Source organism: Haliotis cracherodii, unplaced genomic scaffold (assembly GCF_022045235.1).
Source record: "Haliotis cracherodii isolate W230 unplaced genomic scaffold, xgHalCrac1.p SCAF_43, whole genome shotgun sequence".
Classification (NCBI taxonomy): Eukaryota; Metazoa; Mollusca; class Gastropoda; order Lepetellida; family Haliotidae; genus Haliotis; species Haliotis cracherodii.
The window spans coordinates 644,181-667,433 of NW_027266301.1; the positions used below are offsets into that span (position 1 = coordinate 644,181).

Genomic DNA, 23,253 nt, shown 5'->3' on the forward strand with positions numbered 1-23,253 from the left:
CAGCTTAATGTGGGAGGAAAGCCTGAAGTGATGCAGGTCTCAGACGTTTACCACTTCGTTGAAACCCATGTGCATGGGTGTGGTGCTGACCAACCTAGAAACATTATCAGGGCAAACCTGGATTCGAACCCACAATCACAAGTTTCTGGCGTGTCAAATGACAATAAACCAGGGGTCCGGAAAATTTAAAATCCCAATCGGACATTTGCATTTAGGCCACGCCCCCTTCAAATAGCGTATTTTAGGACGACTTTTCACACACATTACAATATGATGAATTATGAATTGTTTCAATTTAAATTGTTTAATTCACCGGACAATTAATAACAAATAATATCATTTTAGATATACATTGAAAACATACGTTTGTTTCTGTTATAATAACGATCTGTTAACGTATGAATGGTCTAATTAATATTCATGAGTTATATTCATGAATAAATGAATAAACATCCTCTGATTGAAACAGCCACATCACAGCTGAAGCTAAGATTCGTAGAAGAGTACTTTTTTTCAGTCATTGTTTGTTGGCATATCTAAATAATTATGTCCACAATCATATTTTACAAAATGCAAAGTTGCCACTATAGTCAATATTCAAAGGATGTGTGGCAATACATTTCGTGAAGAAAACACGATAGAAAACTACAAAGAAAATGTATTTTCAGTTTTGGGGACAACAGAGACCTTGGAATTTGGCGCTTTTCTAAATACGACTGTGCCGTCATATCTTTTGTGTCACAATGAGCGTACTTCTGCATGTTCTTCATAAGCTTGATAATGGTATTAGAACCTACACCGAAACATGGCTCCTATTGTAAAAAAGAAGTTGTTCTTCCATATATATTATCCTTACTTAGTACTCCAACTTCTAAATGTCTCTCAAAGAAGTTACTTCAATAAACATATATTGTATTATTACTTGTTGTTTCCTGTGACTCGACCTGAGTGAAGGGCCCCTCGTTGCTCTGCTCCCTGTCATTCCTGGCCACCACCTTGAACTCATACCGAGTTCCTGACTGGAGGCCTGTGACGTCAGCGTACACATATCCCCCGGGGTTGTCCTCACACTCCTGCGTCTTCCACTCCCCCGACGTCTCCACTCTGTAGTGCAGGAGGAATGTCTGTGTGTAATCTCCACCAGGGTAGTTAGACTTCCAGCTCAGCAGGACGCTTGTTTCTGTGGTGTTGACAACCATGAACTCCAGGGGAACCAACGGAGGTCCTAAGGCGATAAACAGAGCTGCCTGTACATGCAATGTATTCTTTGTTTTTTACCCATAAAATGACAACAACAAAAGACAAATCCATGAGGTTCACCTGAAAATTTTGATATACATGTACATGCAGGACTTGCAGCAAAAGTGCTTTATCACTGTAGCTCTCCAAGATATGTAGTTAACAGTAAAAAAATGTAAAGAAGGAAAGACACTTAACAAAACTAACTTAACCTAACAGAAAAAAAAATCACGAGAGGAAACTTTCATGGAAAGGTTCAACTTCCTCATTCGTCAATTTTGCAGATCCAAAAATGCATTTTGAGAGAATTTTCAGGGAATGGTCAAAACAAGATCAAGAAATGAAATATTTTCACTTATGAATATGTGTGTTCCTCCAACAACGAACTAACCATACACCCAACTTTATAATGAGTCGCAAAATCTTGTCCAACTAAAAGTCATAAATATGTATTTAAATATGAAATTTCTGCCAAAGTAAAAAGTGGATTCAAAGCACTTGAACAAATTGAGTAGTTGTCATTGATGGGAACAAACAAGCTTCATTGGTTGAGTGGTTTCTGAGGAGAAGTTCATTGGTCAATCAGACACAAGATGAAAATGAATACTGTATCAGAACAATGAATACTATATAGGATTAGTAGGCATCAGAAGACCCTTATTCAGACCATTCCAATCTAACATTCACCGTCCATCTTCAACCACCTGAACCATTCACCGTCCATCTTCAACCACCTGAACCATTCACCATCCATCTTCAACCACCTGAACCATTCATCGTCAACCATTCACCATCCATCTTCAACCACCTGAACCATTCACCATCCATCTTCAACCACCTGAACCATTCACCATCCATCTTCAACCACCTGAACCATTCACCATCCATCTTCAACCACCTGAACCATTCATCGTCAACCATTCACCATCCATCTTCAACCACCTAAACCATTCACCGTCCATCTTCAACCACCTGAACCATTCACCATCCATCTTCAATCACCTGAACCATTCACCATCCATCTTCAACCACCTGAACCATTCACCATCCATCTTCAACCACCTGAACCATTCATCGTCAACCATTCACCATCCATCTTCAACCACCTGAACCATTCATCGTCAACCATTCACCATCCATCTTCAACCACCTGAACCATTCACCATCCATCTTCAACCACCTGAACCATTCACCATCCATCTTCAACCACCTAAACCATTCACCGTCCATCTTCAACCACCTGAACCATTCACCATCCATCTTCAACCACCTGAACCATTCACCATCCATCTTCAACCACCTGAACCATTCACCATCCATCATCAACCTCCTGAACCATTCACCATCAACCATTCACCTTCCATCTTCAACCACCTAAACCATTCACCTTCCATCTTCAACCACCTAAACCATTCACCATCCATCTTCAACCACCTAAACCATTCACCGTCCATCTTCAACCACCTGAACCATTCACCATCCATCTTCAACCACCTGAACCATTCACCGTCCATCTTCAACCACCTGAACCATTCACCATCCATCTTCAACCACCTGAACCATTCACCATCCATCTTCAACCACCTGAACCATTCACCATCCATCATCAACCTCCTGAACCATTCACCATCCATCTTCAACCACCTGAACCATTCACCATCCATCATCAACCACCTGAACCATTCACCATCCATCTTCAACCACCTGAACCATTCACCGTCCATCTTCAACCACCCTGAACCAATCACCATCCATCTTCAACCACCTGAACCATTCAACATCCATCTTCAACCACCTGAACCATTCACCATCCATCATCAACCTCCTGAACCATTCACCATCCATCTTCAACCACCTGAACCATTCACCATCCATCTTCAAACGACTGAACCATTCACCATCCATCTTCAACCACCTGAACCATTCACCGTCCATCGTCAACCACCCTGAATCATTCACCATCCATCTTCAACCACCCTGAACCATTCATAATCAACCATTCACCATCCATCTTCAACCACCTGAACCATCCACCGTCCATCTTCAACCACCCTGAATCATTCACCATCCATCTCCAACCACCCTGAACCATTCATCATCAACAATTCACCATCCATCTTCAACCACCTGAACCATTCACCGTCCATCATCAACCACCCTGAATCATTCACCGTCCATCTTCAACCACCCTGAACCATTCATCATCAACAATTCACCATCCAACTTCAACTGACTGAACCATTCTTCATCCATCTTCAACAACCTGAACCATTCACCGTCCATCTTCAACCACCCTGAATCATTCACCATCCATCTTCAACAACCCTGAACCATTCACCATCAACAATTCAACATCCATCTTCAACCGACTGAACCATTCACCGTCCATCTTCAACCACCTGAACCATCCACCGTCCATCTTCAACCACCCTGAATCATTCACCATCCATCTTCAACCACCCTGAACTGTTCATCATGAACAATTCACCATCCATCTTCAACCACCTGAACCATTCACCGTCCATCTTCAACCACCTGAACCATCAACCGTCTATCTTCAACTACCCTGAATCATTCACCATCCATCTTCAACCACCCTGAACCATTCATCGTCAACCATTCACCATCCATCTTCAACCGACTGAACCATTCACCATCCATCTTCAACCACCTGAACCCTCCACCGTCCATCTTCAACCACCCTGAACCATTCATCATTAACAATTCACCATCCATCTTCAACCACCTGAACCATTCACCATCCATCTTCAACCACCCTGAATCATTCACCATCCATCTTCAACCACCCTGAATCATTCACCATCCATCTTCAACCACCCTGAACCATTCATCATCAACAGTTCACCATCCATCTTCAACCACCTGAACTATTCACCGTCCATCTTCAACCACCCTGAATCATTCACCATCCATCTTCAACCACCCTGAACCATTCATCATCAACCATTCACCTTCCATCTTCAACCACCTGAACCATTCACCATCCATCTTCAACCACCCTGAACTATTCATCGTCAACCATTCACCATCCATCTTCAACCACCCTGAATCATTCACCATCCATCTTCAACCACCCTGAACCATTCATCATCAACAATTCACCATCCATCTTCAACCACCTGAACCATTCATCGTCCATCTTCAACCACCCTGAATCATTCACCATCCATCTTCAACCACCCTGAACCATTCATCGTGAACCATTCACCATCCCTCTTCAACCGACTGAACCATCCATCTTCAACCACCTAAACCATTCACCGTCCATCTTCAACCACCTGAACCATTCACCATCCATCTTCAATCACCTGAACCATTCACCATCCATCTTCAACCACCTGAACCATTCACCATCCATCTTCAACCACCCTGAATCATTCACCATCCATCTTCAACCACCCTGAACCATTCATCATCAACCATTCACCTTCCATCTGCAACCACCTGAACCATTCACCATCCATCTTCAACCACCCTGAACCATTCATCGTCAACAATTCACCATCCATCTTCAACCGACTGAACCATTCACCATCCATCTTCAACCACCTGAACCATCCACCGTCTATCTTCAACCACCTGAATCATTCACCATCCATCTTCAACCACCCTGAACCATTCATCATCAACAATTCACCATCCATCTTCAACCACCTGAACCATTCACCGTCCATCTTCAACCACCCTGAATCATTCACCATCCATCTTCAACCACCCTGAACCATTCATCGTCAACAATTCATCATCCATCTTCAACCACCTGAACCATTCACCGTCCATCTTCAACCACCCTGAATCATTCACCATCCATCTTCAACCACCCTGAACCATTCATCGTCAACTATTCACCATCCCTCTTCAACCGACTGAACCATTCACCATCCATCTTCAACCACCTGAACCATTCACCATCCATCTTCAACCACCTGAATCATTCACCATCCATCTTCAACCACCCTGAACCATTCATCGTCAACCATTCACCATCCATCTTCGACCGACTGAACCATTCACCATCCATCTTCAACCACCTGAACCATCCACGGTCCATCTTCAACCACCCTGAATCATTCACCATCCATCTTCAACCACCCTGAAATATTCATCATCAACAATTCACCATCCATCTTCAACCACCTGAACCATTCACCGTCCATCTGCAACCACCCTGAATCATTCACCATCCATCTTCAACCACCTGAACCATTCATCGTCAACCATTCACCATCCATCTTCAACCGACTGAACCATTCACCATCCATCTTCAACCACCTAAACCATCCACCGTCCATCTTCAACCACCCTGAATCATTCACCATCCATCTTCAACCACCCTGGACCATTCATCGTCATCCATTCACCATCCATCCTAAACCACCTGAACCATTCACCATCAACCATCCATCTTCAACAACCTGAACCATTCACCATCAACTATTCACTGTCAGTCTTCAACCACCCTGAATCATTCACCATCCATCTTCAACCACCTGAACCATTCACCGTCCTTCATCAACCATACTGAGGCATTCACTGTCCATCATTAACCATTCACTGTCCCATCATCAACCACCTAAACCAGTCACAATCCATTATCAAAACTGATCATTTTAATAATTCCACATTGAGCTAAGCATGTTATGCTGAAAACAAGCAAAGCACTATTCAGTCATATTACCTGCCGCTGTCAGGTTGACCTGTGATGAGTTACAGCCCACTACATTACACACAGTGACTGTGTAGACGCCGATGTCCTGTTCCTGGAAGTTCTGGATCTCCAGAGACACACTGAAGCCAGCATGCTGCACCTCCTTGTTGTTCTTCCTCAGTGTCACCTGACTTGACCTGACTGAGCCTGGTCTGTTGACGGGGGTGTCCAGCTGTCCAAATGTCCAGTTATAGGATGTGTAGTTCAGGTCACTGTTGTAGAAACTCTGGACCAACGTTGTGTTTGTTCCTACTTCAGCACCAAATCTTTGTTTGGAATCATCAGTAAACTTTGGATGAGCTAGTAAAGGAAAACAATGAAGGATGATACAATTTGAACATTGTTTGCAAAATCAGAAGCAACAGTCATCATCTAATCAGTCCCAAGAAATCATACCACAACACATTTCCATTGTCATACGATTATTTTCCTTTTGGTGACATGCATGTCTACTACAACCTGATACCAGATTAAAGTTTCTTGCCTCCGTCTAACATAATGAGGAACGTAAAAGCACTTCCACTGTAATGACATCAATTCAAGTTTAATGAATATTGGTATGTGGCATTAGAGACATAAGAGTTACACAAGGCGATTCGAGGCCTCTTACAACCTGACCAGCGTCTTTTCTCATGAGCAGAGTACACCTACCTCTAACATTGACACTGACTCTCTTCGTCTGTACTAACACATCATTCCTGTCTGTGAGTGCCTTGTCCACTCCACACTCATACACAAAGTACACCTACCTCTAACATGGACACTAACTCTCTTCCTCTGTACTAACACATCATTCCTGTCTGTGATTGCCTTGTCCACTCTACACTCATAAACAAAGTACACCTACCTCTGACATTGACACTGACTCTCTTCGTCTGTACTAACACATCATTCCTGTCTGTGACTGTGTTGTCCACTCTACACTCATACACAAAGTACACCTACCTCTAACATTGACACTGACTCTCTTCCTCTGTACTAACACATCATTCCTGTCTGTGACTGTGTTGTCCACTATACACTCATACACAAAGTACACCTACCTCTAACACTGACACTGACTCTCTTCGTCTGTACTAACACATCATTCCTGTCTGTTATTGTCTTTGTCCACTCTACACTCAGAAACAAAGTACACCTACCTCTAACATGGACACTAACTCTCTTCCTCTGTACTAACACATCATTCCTGTCTGTGATTGCCTTGTCCACTCCACACTCATACACAAAGTACACCTACCTCTAACATTGACACTAACTCTCTTCCTCTGTACTAACACATCATTCCTGTCTGTGATTGCTTTGTCCACTCCACACTCATACACAAAGTACACCTACCTCTAACATTGACATTGACTCTCTTCGTCTGTACTAACACATCATTCCTGTCTGTGATTGCCTTGTCCACTCCACACTCATAAACAAAGTACACCTACCTCTAACACTGACACTGACTCTCTTCCTCTGTACTAACACATCATTCCTGTCTGTGACTGTGTTGTCCACTCTACACTCATACACAAAGTACACCTACTTCTGACACTGACACTGACTCTCTTCCTCTGTACTAACACATCATTCCTGTCTGTGATTGCCTTGTCCACTCCACACTCATACACAAAGTACACCTACCTCTAACATTGACATTGACTCTCTTCGTCTGTACTAACACATCATTCCTGTCTGTGATTGCCTTGTCCACTCCACACTCATACACAAAGTACACCTACCTCTAACATTGACATTGACTCTCTTCGTCTGTACTAACACATCATTCCTGTCTGTGATTGCCTTGTCCACTCCACACTCATAAACAAAGTACACCTACTTCTGACACTGACACTGACTCTCTTCGTCTGTACTAACACATCATTCCTGTCTGTGATTGCCTTGTCCACTCCACACTAATAAACAAAGTACACCTACCTCTAACATTGACACTGACTCTCTTCCTCTGTACTAACACATCATTCCTGTCTGTGATTGCCTTGTCCACTCCACACTCCTAAACAAAGTACACCTACCTCTAACACTGACACTGACTCTCTTCCTCTGTACTAACACATCATTCCTGTCTGTGATTGCCTTGTCCACTCCACACTCATAAACAAAGTACACCTACCTCTAACATTGACATTGACTCTCTTCGTCTGTACTAACACATCATTCCTGTCTGTGATTGCCTTGTCCACTCCACACTCATAAACAAAGTACACCTACTTCTGACACTGACACTGACTCTCTTCGTCTGTACTAACACATCATTCCTGTCTGTGATTGCCTTGTCCACTCCACACTAATAAACAAAGTACACCTACCTCTAACATTGACACTGACTCTCTTCCTCTGTACTAACACATCATTCCTGTCTGTGATTGCCTTGTCCACTCCACACTCCTAAACAAAGTACACCTACCTCTAACACTGACACTGACTCTCTTCCTCTGTACTAACACATCATTCCTGTCTGTGATTGCCTTGTCCACTCCACACTCATAAACAAAGTACACCTACCTCTGACACTGACACTGACTCTCTTCCTCTGTACTAACACATCATTCCTGTCTGTGATTGCCTTGTCCACTCCACACTCATAAACAAAGTACACCTACCTCTGACACTGACACTGACTCTCTTCCTCTGTACTAACACATCATTCCTGTCTGTGATTGCCTTGTCCACTCTACGCTCATACACAAAGTACACCTACCTCTGACATTGACATTGACTCTCTTCCTCTGTAAAAGCACATCATTCCTGTCTGTGACTGTGTTGTCCACTCTACGCTCATACACAAAGTACACCTACCTCTGACATTGACATTGACTCTCTTCCTCTGTACTAACACATCATTCCTGTCTGTGATTGCCTTGTCCACTCCACACTCATACACAAAGTACACCTACCTCTAACATTGACACTGACTCTCTTCCTCTGTACTAACACATCATTCCTGTCTGTGATTGCCTTGTCCACTCCACACTCATACACAAAGTACACCTACCTCTAACATTGACACTGACTCTCTTCCTCTGTACTAACACATCATTCCTGTCTGTGACTGTGTTGTCCACTCTACACTCATACACAAAGTACACCTACCTCTGACACTGACACTGACACTGACTCTCTTCCTCTGTACTAACACATCATTCCTGTCTGTGACTGTGTTGTCCACTCCACACTCATACACAAAGTACACCTACCTCTAACATGGACACTAACTCTCTTCCTCTGTACTAACACATCATTCCTGTCTGTGATTGCCTTGTCCACTCCACACTCATAAACAAAGTACACCTACCTCTGACACTGACACTGACTCTCTTCCTCTGTACTAACACATCATTCCTGTCTGTGACTGTGTTGTCCACTCTACACTCAGAAACAAAGTACACCTACCTCTAACACTGACACTGTCTCTCTTCCTCTGTACTAACACATCATTCCTGTCTGTGATTGCCTTGTCCACTCTACGCTCATACACAAAGTACACCTACCTCTGACATTGACATTGACTCTCTTCCTCTGTAAAAGCACATCATTCCTGTCTGTGACTGTGTTGTCCACTCTACACTCATACACTCCTGTGTCCAAGTAGGTGGCAGCACCAGCACTCCATGTGTAGTTACCCCCAGTTTCTTTTCCAGCTCGGCTGTCAATCGATATATTTCCCCAGAACTGAATGAAACTACCGAAGGTGTATGAGGCAGGACGACCTCTAGCTTCACACTTCAACGTCAGTGGCTGTCCCTCTGTGATGTCCACAGGGCTGAAGGTAATGTCAGGAGCATCTGGGGGTAATCAACAGTTAACTGATAATCATGGCATCGAGTTAAAGAGTATCTGTCACCTAATTCCAAGTGTACTTAGATACAATATCATATTACTATCAAAAGGCTATCCTCGGGGAATTTGACATGCCTGGTTTAAAACAGATTCCTGGTGCTTGATGGGCTTCACAATTTCAAAGATCTGGTTTTTGTCTCGGATATTTTAATCGCATAACTGCCTTTTTCTTTCTGATGACAGGCATTCAGTGTTTTGACTGAGGGCAGGAGGTGGTTTATGGTACCCAAACAAGATGTTAATTTTACAAAGCTAGTTACTGATTGCTAATTGTTATTTTAATTATTCACATGTCACGATCAAAGGTGACCTTTCACACATTTAACAATGTATTAATATTCCTTTTTTTGTAAAGTTAACAAAAATAGCAGAAACAGAATATGTATAGAACCATTACCTAAATTTGTGAATAACATAGATTCGTGGATCACGGTAATTATCATGATATCTTGTAAATTAAGTATCTTATGACGTCACACAGTGATACTTTTTGCTGACAAGAATGTTCAGAATCGCTGCATTACACATACGTACAGACAAACCAAATGGCAAACACAGAGATAAATAGCCCTAATACCAAATTCCATATTTACAAAACGTCAAATAAAATATACTGAACAGCATTGAAAACGCACCAGCAATAAATCTTGAAATATTACAAAAACAACTTGAGCAATGACCGATTTTAATTAGAACAGACATAGACGGATTATTAAGAAAGACGACAAAGGAAACAGTAATACCACACAGTAATAACATTTACGTCATCAATGTATGGAAGACACATAGGGTTACAGTGAAAAGTCAATATCTGGTATGTCCGCCATTGGCAGCAACACAGGCCATGCAACGTCTTCTCATTGATCGAATAAATCTGCGAATAGTGTTCTGGGGCATTTCACTCTTGAAGTAGTGCATCTTCAAGTTCTCTCAGGATCTGTACTTGCGGACGACGTGAGAGGCGTTGACCCAGGTAATCCTATAGATGTTCAATTGGCGATAGATCGGGTGACAGGGCTGGCCATGGAAGCAGAGGCACATTATTGTTCGCTAGGTACTGTGTTGAAACACGTGCTGTGTGTGCTCTTGCATTATCTTGCTGGAAGGTGTGCATATCCATGGGTGGAAACAGATGGGGGGGGGGGTGGAAATCTTTATTTCTGTATTTATAAATTACCACCAAAGACAATAAATAGATCTTAATTGTGCACACCCCCTTTTCAAAAAATCTGTATCCGCCCCTGATATCCTGGTGCTGATGAAAGAATGGGATGAAGTGATTTTGCCAATATGTTATTCCTGTAGTAAAGGGCATTAACTCTTCCACGAGAAACATGGAGCTCTGTTCGATGGTTATGACTGATGCCACCCAACACCATGACACTCCCTCACCCCCCCCCCCCCCCCCCCCCCCCGTCGATCTGTCTGTACAACGCAGTCATTGTGGTAACGTTCTCAACGTCGACGCCACACAAGTAGTCGACCGTCATCAGAGAACAGCACACCCTGCCACTGCCGCAATCTCCAATGACGATGCCTTTTGGCCCAACGCAGACGTTCATTTTGATGTTTATCAGTGAGTATGGGTCCAACATATGGACGCCGAGCACGTAGCCCTGCTGAGCGGAGACGCTGACGTACAGTGTCAGCGCTGATCAACCCCGTCGGCCTTGTACAGTTGCGGCAGTCCTGGTAGCCGGAAGTGTACGATCACGAAGATGCCGGCAAACAATATGGCGATCCTGACGTGGTGTAGTTACATGACATTGACCCGGACGTGGTCGATCTCTGCTGGTATCTGCTCAGCAGCCTGAGGACTGTTGAATGATGGCATTGAAACCGTTGTGCAACGACTCTACTTGACGTACCAACTTGAAGCATGCCCAAGGCATGTTCACGTTCCTCTGCTGTTAATCTTGGCATTTCTTGTGTCAGTACCCTTTACGTCTGCAGCAACAAGTGATGTGGCTTTTAAAAGTCTGTCTAGATGTCATGTGAGGGACAGGGATACAAAAGTTACTCGCCTACAGCTTTGACTAATGCTTACTTAGAAGTCAAAAACAATCAAGTTGCAGTTCATAAAGCGGCATTAAACTTCTCAGTACCCAAGCAAACACTGAGAGACAGGATAAAAGGCAACATCGATATTGACAGGTGCGACTCCAGTTTTTGATACAGAGCAAGAAACTAGACTTGTTGACCATGTAACATACATGGCATCCATCGGATACGGATATACCAGGAAAGAGGTTATCCAATTAGGGTCCAACTTTTCTTGTTGGTTGGGAAAACATGACCTGGCCCATCCGTTATCTGTCAAGTGGTTATCTGGTCTGTTGGAGCGATGGCCGGAGTTAAAAGTTTGGAGTGCAAAGTCACTGAACTTCATGCCAAAGCTAACTCAGAGGAATTATGAACAAGTATTTTGATCAAATTGACATGATTATGGACAAATACCGTTTCCAATCAAGACCAGAAGCACTTTAAAACATAGATCAGAAAAAAAGTCAACCAGTCGCATGTCGCACCAATAATTGTTGGCTCAAGAAAATCTGTGGCCCACAAGATTTCTTTGGAGAGATCGTCAGTCGTCACACTTTTGGGATGTGGAAATGCTCTGGGCACATTTATTCCACCTTTCTTTGTATTTGCGGGTGCTAGAATGCGCAGTGAATTGCTTGAAGGCTGTACAGCGGGAAGTGATGGAACTGTTTCTGAATCGGGATGGTCAAATGGTGTTATATTCCAAGATTACTTGGACAGGCACTTCCTTCAATATGCATCTCCAGCATCGCCGAATAGACCTTTAATTGCTTCTTCTGTACGATGGCCACAAGTCGCACATTTCTCCATCTCTGATAGACTAGGGAACAGATCACAATATTGTGTTCTTTGTCCTCCCAGCCCATTTGTCACATTTTGCAGCCAATGGACGCGGGATGTTTCGGTCCGTTTACCAAGATTTACAATGACGGATGTCACCAGCTGTTGAAGTCTGATGGTACCACAGTCAACAGATATAACATCGTCTCCTTGGCCTCCAGGACATATTCTGCTGCTTTAACGCCTTCACCTGCAGTCAGAATTCAGAAAGTCCCTTTTCTCCAGATACGACTGATAAATCTGCATTCCAACCAGCTGCTTTTATCCACGCATCACACGATGAAGACAAGTCGCAGCAAGTACAATCTACTGATGATGTGCACAGCCCACGTTCCAACTCTAACATTGAGAAGGAAAATCTCATCACTAACTTTGACCAAACCCAATTCTTTATTGACCAACTTCCAACTCAGAAGAAACAAAGAAACCACGCAGATCTATCCACGAGATCAATAGCGGCAAAGCCATAACTGAACCTGATATCAAATTCAAGTTAAACACTATGTTAAAAGTTCAACTTCTAAACAGCCAGTACCAACCAAGAAACGACCAGCCAAACCACATACATCAGCTAAACAATCTCAAAAGAAACCTAAAAGTACCACAGAGCCTGCAGCAGGACCATCCGGTACTGTTAATCTATTATACAGCAGTGACAGTTGGGACTCGCTAATATCCCATGACAAAACATGTTGCATGTATCATCACTTTCGTACAGTGTGGGCACTGCATGTATCATGACTGTAACCACTGGGTACACTTACAGTATTGTTGTCAAGTGCGAGTGCTTTGGATTCATGACATATTTTATTGTCCTTGCTGTGGTCTGCCATGCAAACCATCACAAGAGTAGGAACTGAAAGAGAACACAATAGTGTACATACGTCTACTTTATTGACAATTAACATTCATTTGGAAGTTCTTGGGAGTGTGTTGAAAAACTATCCTTTTCAACTGTTATCAACCGACACAGAAATGTTGGTTGGTATAGATCAGGATTCATAAAAAACTATTACACACAAACTGTACTGGGCTATTGTACATAGCGATACAATAATCTACTACGTAATCCACGACTCAAGGTGATGCCACATTTTGTGTGCACATGAAAGGATGATGAATGCAAATGGCCTCGTTAAACGAACTTTTCAGTCACGTGTAGAATCTTCGTCATTTTTGTAGAGTTGAATAGATGAAATTAAATGATCAGTGAGTATACAAAATGAAATCGGACGTTTAAACCACAAATTTGGGAGAAATTTCCTTACATCCACAAATCAAGGTTATAGGAGGGTATAGCAGCTAAGAATCACAAGGCAGATAACATGGCAATGAAGTCAACATAAAACATAAAACATTTGTTACACACATCTGCGCCGGCAGCTTTAGGCCGCGCCCAAAATAAGGTTGTTTTGGAAGTCGATGACAGAGTGTGTGATTTAAACCCTTTCACTTGGACATTAAATACTTTCTATTATTATTAAGAATATTTCTATCTCGGAAATTGACCAAATGAAATCTAGGAAAATTCATATTAGCAACAAAATCACATTCCTGTATTTCAGATTACTTGCCCTTTAAAGCTGACAGTAAGAGATTGAGCATGGTGTGGTTTTATGCCGCTTTTAGCAATACTCCAGCAATATCAATATTCCAGCTTGGGACAACAGAAATAGGCTTCACACACTGTACCCATGTCAGGAATTGAACCTGACCACCCAAGCACCACTGTACACATCTATGCTTTCACAGTTAACAATGACTTTGACAGTATATCTCCCTTGAAGACAACTATGTTGCTTGAGCTAATGGGATATACACAGACACGCTTGAGCTAATGTGCTATACACATACACTGTCTGTACTTACAGTTAACAATCCCCCTGACAGTAGACCTCCCCTGTAGACATCTATGTTGCTTTAACTAATGTGATATACACAGACACTATCTGTACTTACAGTTAACAATCACCTGACAGTAGACCTCCCCTGTAGACATCATTGTTGCTTTAACTAATGTGATACACACAGACACTATCTTTACTTACAGTTAACAATCACCTGATAGTTGACCTGCCCTGTAGACATCTATGTTGTTTTAGCTAATGTAACTGTCGTTGAACATAGTTTACAATCACCCTGTAGATATCGAACAATAGTTGTCAGTGTTAATAATTCTAAGATTACTACCTCTATTACATCATGCCATAAATTTAACACAATTAGTTATTCCCAAATAGCACAATAGCAACCCAAGCTATGATGTGCATAATTGCAGGAACCTCACTTCTTTCCAACATCTCACCACTTGAGATGAATGAATTGGTGAGGTAGGTTGGAGTTCTTCTGATGTTATAGAGGTAGTATTCTTAGAATTATTAGCCATGATAACTATTGTTAGATAAACTACCTCTATTACATCTTTGCCAGAATATACCAGAGGGACCCACTGGGATCTGACTCCAGTAACTCCCTGTGTAATTGACAGATAATTTCCTCTAAAATTTCTCTTTGAGAACTTTGAGAAAATCAGAATGCATCAAGAATCAGTCAAATATCAAACAATAGTTATCATTGTGAATAATTCTAAGAATACCACCTCTATCACATCAGTGCCATAAATTCCTGTTTATGCTGAGAACCACACTATAAATTTTTAGAAATTTTCAACAGACGTCCACTACACTGCCAACATATCCATAGTTGTGAGGGAAACCCTATCCCTTGCCAGAGGCGCCACTGCGCATGCGCAAGGCGGGAATCTAGTCACTTCTTTCAACCCATACTCTCATCAACTAGATGCAGATATTTGGGGAGGTGGGAGGGATTAATTCCTGATGTGATAGAGGTGCTATTCTTAGAATTATTCACAATGATAACTATTGTTTGATAATTCTTGTGAATACCTCACCTCTATCACATCAGTGCCAGTATACACCAGAGGGACCGGCGGGTTCTGGTATCTAGCATCCCATAGATATTTGGCGAGTGAAGTGGTAAAACCAAGGATTATATGCCAAAAGGGGTCTTAAACGGATGTGTCTAATAGTCTACTTACAAGACTTAGACGTATAGAATTTTCAAGGCGTCATGTGAAGGGTATATGTATATTCCCTTGTGATACTTAGACTTTTTAGTGACGTCGTTTCCTGTGATGACGTCATCTGTGACGTCACTTCCGGTGATGTCATCTGTGACGTCACTTCCGGTGTCACTATTCTCCCGTATCACTTATGACGTGGTTTACCGTTATGCCCTTTTGGATAGTGATATTTAACGTATCTTAACATTTCTCCGGTGTGATGACTCCTATGACGTCACTTCCGGTGGTAGTACATAGACGTTCCTATCAAGTAGATTACCGTATATCACTTAATCCTTCGATCTCTGATTTCAGTGTTGACATTTGCCCTGTTTTACTAACTCAATAGCGCAGTCCAGTAACAAAGTACAACTTACCCTGAGTTCATGAGGTACTTCTGAAATCTTCGCCCCCCCACCCCTCTTTTTTTCCCTTTCCTGGAAGAGGGAGGGAACAGGTTACTTTACTTGGTGACTATCACCTAGTCGGCCACCAAAGGCCCCAGAGTGTATAGTCCATTTAGATCGGTCTGTATGTCTCGTAAGTAAAAGTTTGAAAAAGTGTTGTGGGACTTCCACTGGCAGCTGGCCACGATTTGTTCGATGGATGCAGTATTCCATGTGGCTAGGCTGGTTGCCAGTGCTCTGATTTCGTGGGGTCTGCAGCTACCCCAAATCGGAGTGGAGATTTGCGCCATTTTATAGCTATCTGTAATAACTGTTTTAGCCATCCCGATACAGTGCCCTTTGCGATGTCCTTTTCTGACGAGGGCTTGCAAGAGATAAATATGCGTTTTCTCTGCTTTCTGTGGGGTTGAGTCGCTGTGATAAAATATCTCAAGGCTCTTATGGGGCAAAGCAATCTATCTGGGAAGTCCACACTTTTACTTACGGCTGGTATTGTGTATTGCCGATGTCCGAATGAGCCGAAGGTTGACGACTGGTTTTTGGCAATAAATTCATGGAGCGATCTGAACGACACTGCTTTCCATTCTTTGGTATGGTTTACAGTGGAGATATCAATAGCGTGTAGTTCTGACACGCGAGCCGAAGAGAAAAGCAGTTTTCTTGGAGACTGATAGTAATGTCGCACTACTCATGGGTTCATACGGTGCTTTCATCAATGCTGACAATACTATAGATAGATCCCATTTAGGAAACGTACGTGGTACTTTTATATCTTCCAGGGCAAAAGACTTCATAAGTCAATTTAGTACTGGATGGGTACCTATAGATAGGTCATCGTGTTGTAATACTGATGACAGGGCTGATCTATATCCTTCGATAGTGCCGTGTCGTAATTTCTTGTCATTTCTGAGATGGAGCAAGAAATCGGCTACTATAGGTATCGTTATATCTCCATATAACTGTTTTCCTCTTCTCCATTCGACTAACTTGTCCCATCTGTTATTGTATAATGCAGATGAGGTTGATCTCCATGAGCTAGCCACTCTTCGTGCAGCTGATTTAGAGTAACCGGCTGCTTGCATCTTATGCGAGATAACTTCCAAGCGTGAAGATGGAGGTTGTCGAGGCGGCCGTAAAATATGTCCGTCTTTGGTTGTCTCAATAGGTCGTGACGTACTGGGAGTTTCAGAGGTACTTCTATCAGGAGTTGTAGAAGTCTAGGAAACCAAGCCCTTTTTGGCCAAGCCGGGGCTATGAGGATTATGACACAGTCCGTTTCCTCTATTTTCTTCAGTACTCTGTCTATGACAGCCCATGAGGGAAAAGTGTATGCAAACATTCCCTCCCTTTCCATGGCGAGCACATCGACTTGGAGTGCTAGTGGGGCTGGTACCGGGCTGACGTAGACTGGTAGTTTGTTGTTGAGACATGTGGCGAATAGATCTAGGTTTGGAGTATCCCATAGCTGGGTTATCCACTTGAACACCTCGGGATGTAGTGACCATTCTGTGGGTACTATCTTGTTCTTCCGGGATAGGTAATCTGCTAGGATATATCGCTTGCCCGGTATGTGTCTTGCTTCGATCCTGCAACTAACGGAGTCTACCAAGGCATATAAACATGTAACCTCCTTCAGTAAAGGCTGAAACCGTGTGCCTCTGTAGGTTAAATCTTGGATAGATGTGAGCGAGCATAGGCGAGCCATCCACCAGCGTCTCGACTTGACGGCCTGATCGAGTGCGCTTGTTATCATGTGCTCTACTCTTGCATCTCTGTCCTCTGGGGGTGCTGCTATGCCCTTGTTGAGTAGAATCTTGTGCCTATGTAGGTGATGCCTGTGTGGATACTAGCTCTGTGTTAGAGGGTGAACCAGGAAACCTAAGAGTGATAGTAGTGAGGCACACTGTTTAAACTAATTGCGATTGTCCTGATCGGCCAATAGGAAATCGTCTATAAATCCGAGAAGCCTTATGAGCTTATATGGGCGCAAACCGATGATGGGATTGGTGATCCTGGTCAATAACCATGGGGCTAAGGATATGCGGAATGGTAGTACCCTCAACTGGTATCTTTGACCGTTGACTGCAAAGCGTAGGTACCTGGAATACTGGGGAGTAGAACCCGTGATTGGTCTCTGACTCCTTTAAGATGCTGATAGCCCCTTGCTGAACTTGGGTAATCTTGGGTCGATGTCTGTGAGACCGGCTAGTTCGACTGGATTCGATGTGGTCGTATCTTTGATCTTCTGTAGTTCTAAATCGTTGTCCATAGGGCAAGCGATGTCGGTAGGGTCTGAAGGCATTTCCAGTGGTATCCCCTTCTGGGACTGCTACTGCTTCCTCCTCTGCGAAGTGGGATGATCATCTTTAGCAGGAACTGTGCTGATATCCAGTCTTGTGCTGATTGAAGATCTTCCTGCATCTTCAGTATGTGTTCCAGAGCGCTGTGGATGAATCCGGTCTGCTGTAGTGTCATCTCCGTGGGGTGTCTAAGTGTAGGCCTACGTTCTGATTGTTCGGGGTATGACGTGGAGGATTGCAACTGCAATCCAGTTAATGTATGAACTGAAATTAATCATCTGTTTGTTGACATAATCTAAGTCCCTGATTATGGCCATGTCAACGTGCATTTTAGAGTTAGTTTCTTAACCAGATAGTAGAAAAGTTCAACGATGCTCGGCTGTTGTGCGCAGGGGCAACTTGTGTCGTGTAATCATTCTTATTAATGGCAGGCATACCCAGTCTAACATTAAGTGCCGAATGTAGCATTTAATGAATATTCGATTCTTGATGACGTCATCAATATATGACGAACAGGGAAGGGTAATTCATAGAGTTCTGCAATGATATCTTAATGGCATAATTATTTGGTCTATAATTAACCTCCATAGTAGAATCCCCACTGTATAAAAAACAGTGTTAGCAATAGATCCGCACCCCCTACTCGGGCTGTGCTGAGACTGGGTCATATGGCTGACGGTAGCGTAATCCCGGTCGTCTGATCTACGGCTGGCCGTGCGGGAATCACGTGTTCTATAACTGTGTGATAGTGACGTAACATCTCCCTCGCTTTCTCCGCCTGTGTAACTGGACTGTGTGGCAGTATGAGATGGCGCACGCTTAGGAATTCTATCCTGATTAGCACGAGCTTTGTCAGTTCGTCTATCTTATGGCTAGAGGGTGAATGGTGTGTATTTCTGAGCATACTGCGATGCTATGTCCGTGATTCACGATCTGCCCTATGGTGTGCGTGGTAGGGAGGTAATCTATCTCTTTTATGTCCTGTGTCCTCATAATAATCAGATACAGTGTAGGCTTGCATTGTCTGCTGTATGAGGAAGTACTGCCATATTCAGCCTTAGATCTCACTTTATCTCGTGCTTATCAATCCCCGTTTGGTCATGCCGGGTTTGTGCAATCAATTCTTTTAGATATGATTCCTGAGCCATTGATTGCGTGCGCTTTTATCAATTATTACAACATTGAGTTGGTTAATTTCTCCGAATCCCTTTAGTTAAAATCCTGTGAGGTACATCTGCTCCTCAACTTTATTGGGAGATCCTTAGATCTCTTGAATCTCGTGATCGACCTCTGTTGGCCAAGCCCGGGTTGTGCGACAGATTCTTTTGGATATGAGATTTCCGGAGACATTGATTGCATGCCCTTTTATCAATCTGATCGACCCCTGTATGGCCAAGCCGGGGTCATAGATTGCATACATGTGTCAATCATAACAGACATTGAATTTGTTATTCTTTCCGTGAACTCATTTATGTTAAAGAGGGAAAGCGGCAGAGGGTGAAAATCGTTAGTTTCTGTCCAAACTCGATGATCGACCGTACGAGGACGTTGTCGGATGCAAGTTAGAGGCTTTCTGTTTGACCGGTAAAATGCATCTGCTCCTCATCATTATTGGGAGAGTGGGATGAGCGACGGGGTCTCTTCTCCTCATAAGGTGAGACAGCGCCCTCTCGTGACACTCGCGCTTTTACGCTTTATACATCATTACAGACATAGAACTTCCGATCTTCTTATACCCCCGTTCTCTGCTTGTAGAACTGCTCTCTGCTTGTAGAACTGCTCACTGCTTGTAGTCCTATGAAGCTTGAGAAGATCTAATGTGCTTTTCCTTGTTGTCATCTGGACACACAGGAAAGAAGTGACTAGATTCCCGCCTTGCGCATGCGCAGTGGCGCCTCTGGCAAGGGATAGGGTTTCCCTCACAACTATGGATATGTTGGCAGTGTAGTGGACGTCTGTTGAAAATTTCTAAAAATTTATAGTGTGGTTCTCAGCATAAACAGGAATTTATGGCACTGATGTGATAGAGGTGAGGTATTCACAAGAATTATGTGATACCTTCACTAGAATTACCGTTATATTTGCTGATCTTGTAATAATGACATCATTTCTGGTCTATTTCCACCAAATGAAGTCATTTCCTGTTAAAAATGGATTTGTGACACCATTTCCGGTGCTTACGTCATTCCCGGTTCTCAGTTCCGGTTCTGATGTCACTTACCGGTTCTGACCTCACTTCCGGTTTGTCATGTCCCTTTTATTGGATAACAATGTCTCTTATGGTCTATTTCTTAGATGATTAGATATACCTTGTCCTGCTATTTCCGGTGCTGACCTCCGGTTTCTATCTCTTCCGGTTTCTGTCTCTTCCAGCTCTGACGCCACTTCTGGTCATCTGCATCTGGTTCTTGAAGCAGTTGATACTCAAGGCGCTCCTAATCCATCCTACACCTAATAGACATGATGAGATGGATGATAGTTTGCACCGCGACAATGTGCCCAAGGGATATATGACCTCTAGGTCCGGCTGCACGTCAGGGAAGTAAAAGCTGGTGACGGCGTATTGTGAGGCCCATTGACAGCTAGACACCACTTGTTCCACCGAACATAGATTTGTGCTCTGATCTCATGAGCTGAGCAGGATCTAAGACTTGCAGTGGAATTCTGTGCCTGCATATAACTCACTGCAATGGTAGACTTAAGTCAGCCCATTACCGTAGCTTTGGTGATGTCCACAATGGTGTCTATGATTTTGGCTTAGTGAGTGAGTGAGTATGGTTTTACGCCGCTTTTAGCAATATTCCAGCAATATCATGGCGGGGACACCACAAATAGGCTTCACACATTGTACCCATGTCAGGAATTGAACCCGGGTCTTCGGCGTGACGAGTGAACGCTTTAACCACTAGGCTACCCGACCGCCCCGATTTTGGCTTAGAGTAATTGAGATCCAATGTTGACCATGGGTGAGACTAGAATAGTTCAGAGCATGGAGAATGGAGTTCTGAAACTCTTGCTGCTGTCGCTTTCCTGGATCTTTGGAGTAATGCGGCCTTTGCCATGGTGTCCTAAGGTTCTGTTAAAAGTGTCGAGAACACAACAGATAGATTCCACTTGGGGAAGAAACAAGGTGTGTGAACATCTTCTTGTAGGAAGGATCTCAGAGTGCCAATCTGTAACCTTCTATCAACTAATTGTCCCGACGTACATATAGTAGAAAGTCTGCTACCACAGGGATGGAGATTGTATTAGTTATAATCCCTTGTCGTCTTCTCCCCTGGACGAACCTATCCCATCTATTGTCATATATAAGGGAGGGTAAAGGTCTCAATGACCTTGCCACAGCTTCAGAGGCAAATCCAGAGTACCCATGTGCACTGGGTAGATTTTTACAGAAATGTTAGACCTGGGCTGTCGTAACAGATCTCAACAGAGAGGTAAGTGGACAGGTTCTTCCATTAATAGACTTAATAATCTGGGGAGCCACACTCTGGTGGGCCAGATTGGTGCTATCAAGATTATCATGTAATCTGTCTCCTCCACCTTGTGGATGACCTTGTCTAGGAGAGACCATGGTGGGAATGTGTATGCAATAGACCCGTCCAATCCATTGATAACGCATCGATCTGGTGAGCCATTGGATCGGGAACTGGACTGACATAAATCGTAAGTTGATGGTTCTGGCAGGTGGCAAAGAGATCTAGATGCGGTGTGTCCCATAACGTGGTTATCCAAGCAAAGATCTGGAGATGTAAGGTCCATTCTGTTGCCACTATTCTCCCCTGGCAGGAAAGGCCGTCAGCAAGGATGTTCAGCTTCCCGGGAATATGTCTCGCTTCCATCCAGCAACTGATGGATTCTGCCAAGGCAAACTGAATGTATGCCACTACTGTGGTGTTGGCCGTGGCTATGAGGATGGGCGATCGGGAGAGACATATTTCCCATGACAGAATGGCGTAAAAAATCAAACAATAGTTATCATTGTGAATAATTCTATGAATACTACGTCTATTACATCATTGCCATAAATTCCTGTTTATGCAGAGAACCAAACTATGAATTTTTTATAAATTTTCAACAGACTTCCTTTTCACTGCCAACATATCTCATAGTTGTGACGGAAACCCTATCCCTCGCCAGGGGCGCCACTGCGCATGCGCAAGGCGGGAATCTCCTCACTTCTTTCAACCCATTATCCTCATCAACTAGATGCAGATATTTGGGGAGGTGGGAGGGATTAATTCCTTATGTAATAGAGGTAGTATTCTTAAAATTATTCACAATGATTATTGTTTGATAATTCGTGTGAATACCTTACCTCTATTACATCATTGCCAGTATACACCAGAGGGACCGGTGGGTTCTGGTATCTAGCATCCCTTAGATATTGGCTTTGTGAAGTGGTAACTCAAGGATTATATGCCAAAAGGAGCTCAAATGGAATATGTCTAATAGTCTACTTACAAGGCTAGATATAGAGAAATTTCAAACATCATATAATGGGTATAATATCCGTGTATATATCCACCACTGTGATACTTAGACATATTATGACGTCACTTCCGGTGATGACGTCTTCTGTGACGTCACTTTCGGGTGTCATTCCATGCCCACATTTTGGTATATGTCTTCTTTGATCTTTTAACGTATTTTAACGTTAGTCCGGTGCGATGTCTCCCATGGCGTCACTTGCGGTGGTAGTTTATCGATATATCCTAGATTATCATCTAGATACCGTATATCACTTAATCCTTCGATCTCTGA

General features: G+C 43.2%; 2 protein-coding genes, 1 long non-coding RNA gene and 1 pseudogene across 3 annotated transcripts in view; 1 reads left to right on the forward strand and 3 right to left on the reverse strand.

Annotated features, from left to right (window-relative positions):
• The window catches only part of LOC139441735 (uncharacterized protein DDB_G0286299-like), a 79,858-nt gene extending 78,673 nt beyond the window's left edge, over nucleotides 1-1,185 (reverse strand). Inside the window, exon 1 of the mRNA XM_071222526.1 lies at nucleotides 923-1,185. The gene's annotated coding sequence lies outside the window, so the exon portion shown is untranslated. The remainder of the gene's footprint in view (nucleotides 1-922) is intronic.
• The window catches only part of LOC139441717 (B-cell receptor CD22-like), a 328,007-nt gene that overhangs the window by 182,629 nt on the left and 122,125 nt on the right, over nucleotides 1-23,253 (reverse strand). The gene's annotated exons all lie outside the window — the stretch shown is intronic.
• LOC139441738 (uncharacterized) lies at nucleotides 1,180-8,757 on the reverse strand. Its single transcript, XR_011651641.1, has 3 exons — nucleotides 8,679-8,757; nucleotides 5,939-6,268; nucleotides 1,180-1,225 (listed from the first exon to the last, which is right to left on the reverse strand). It is a non-coding gene; the product is annotated as an uncharacterized lncRNA (long non-coding RNA).
• LOC139441708 (uncharacterized) lies at nucleotides 12,480-19,932 on the forward strand (annotated as a pseudogene).